The sequence below is a fragment of the Amblyomma americanum genome, chromosome 9 (assembly GCF_052857255.1).
Source record: "Amblyomma americanum isolate KBUSLIRL-KWMA chromosome 9, ASM5285725v1, whole genome shotgun sequence".
NCBI classification, from domain to species: domain Eukaryota; kingdom Metazoa; phylum Arthropoda; class Arachnida; order Ixodida; family Ixodidae; genus Amblyomma; species Amblyomma americanum.
Genome location: NC_135505.1, coordinates 80660430 through 80662322, shown reverse-complemented (window position 1 = coordinate 80662322; position 1893 = coordinate 80660430). Strand labels below are relative to the sequence as shown.

The 1893-nt window shown below is 48.6% G+C and overlaps 1 non-coding gene across 1 annotated transcript; it reads left to right on the top strand.

Annotated features, from left to right (window-relative positions):
* Positions 1–405: 405 nt before the first annotated feature.
* Positions 406–479, top strand: TRNAS-GGA (transfer RNA serine (anticodon GGA)). The gene has a single exon. It is a non-coding gene; the product is annotated as a tRNA-Ser (tRNA).
* The last annotated feature ends 1414 nt before the right edge of the window (positions 480–1893 follow it).

The window sequence follows — 1893 nt, the reverse complement described above, 5'->3', positions numbered from 1 at the left end:
AAAAACAACCATGCCGCCGGTCGGATCCGAACCCACGACCTCCGAATATCTCGTCCGGTGCTCTTACCAACTGAGCTACGACGACGGCGGTCCAGTCTGCTGCTCTCGTGGGTATGGATGTTTATTTGGTGTACGCGAACCTTGAGAATGTTCACCAGCGCCACCCTCGACGTACAACAGCGAGAATGTGAGCGCTTACGAAACGGCGTTATATTTACTGTCACTGAACTGTCAGGCCTTTCGACAGCGCTGAAGAACTGCCAATGAAGACTAGTCCAGGATATGTGGTTCTGCAGAAAGATATATATATATATATATATATATATATATATATGGTGAACACTCTCAAAGCTCGCTTACACCCACTAAACATAAATACCCACGAGAGCAGCAGATGGGACAGCCGTCGTCGTAGCTCAGTTGGTAAGAGCACCGGACGGGACATTCGGAGGTCGTGGGTTCGGATCCCACCGGCGGCATGGCTGTTTTTTCTGCTGCTTTATAAGTAATTTCCTTTAAGCGATTTATTAATCTAAATAATATTATCCCACTCATAATCACAACACATTAAAAAAACGTTCCCCTATGCACCTTTGTTTCGGTGACTGTTGGCTCCCTTCATAAGATTGTCAAACGGGCCCCTCATTTACTTTACCTTGTCGGCTAATAGCTTAACGAGGGTCTCGGTTCTGGCAGTCTTGATGGCATAGGTAGCATAAGAGGGCTCTCGCACGGTTTCCGCCCTCGCCGTTAGATGACGTTCTACGTCACGCTCGCGGTATTACAGGACGTGCTACGTCCGCCGCTATGGTCGAGGGTGGCGCTGGTGAACACTCTCAAGGCTCGCTTACACCCAGTAAACATAAATACCCACGAGAGCAGCAGATTGGACAGCCGTCACCGTAGCTCAGTTGGTAAGAGCACCGGACGCGATATTCGGAGGACGTGGGTTCGGATCCCACCGGCGGCATGGTTGTTTTTTCTGCTGCTTTGTAAGTAATTTTCTTTAAGCGATTTATTAATCAAATCATTATTATCCCACTGATAAGCATAACACATAAAAAAATTAATTAACGTTCCCCTATGCACCTTGGTTTCGGTGACTGTTGGCTCCCTTCATAAATTTGTCAAACGGGCCCCTCATTTCATTTAACTTCTCTGCTAATAGCTTAACGAGGGTCTCGGTTCTGGCAGTCCTGATGCCATAGGTAGCATAAGAGGGCTCTCGCACGGTTTCCGCCCTCGCCGTTAGATGACGTTCTACGTCACGCTCGCGGTATTACAGGACGTGCTACGTCCGCCGCTATGGTCGAGGGTGGCGCTGGTGAACACTCTCAAGGCTCGCTTACACCCAGTAAACATAAATACCCACGAGAGCAGCAGATTGGACAGCCGTCGCCGTAACTCAGTTGGTAAGAGCACCGGACGCGATATTCGGAGGACGTGGCTTCGGATCCCACCGGCGGCATGGTTGTTTTTTCTGCTGCTTTATAAGTAATTTTTTAAGCGATTTATTAATCTAAGTATTATTATCCCACTGATATGCATAACACACAAAAAAATTAATTAACGTTCCCCTATGCACCTTGGTTTCGGTGACTGTTGGCTCCTTTCATAAATTTGTCAAACGGGCCCCTCATTTCATTTAACTTGTCTGCTAATAGCTTAACGAGGGTCTCGGTTCTGGCTGTCTTGATGCCATAGGTAGCATAAGAGGGCTCTCGCAAGGTTTCCGCCCTCGCCGTTAGATGACGTTCTACGTCACGCTCGCGGTGTTACAGGACGTGCTACGTCCGCCGCTATGGTCGAGGGTGGCGCTGGTGAACACTCTCAAGGCTCGCTTACACCCAGTAAACATAAATACCCACGAGAGCAGCAGATTGGACAGCCGTC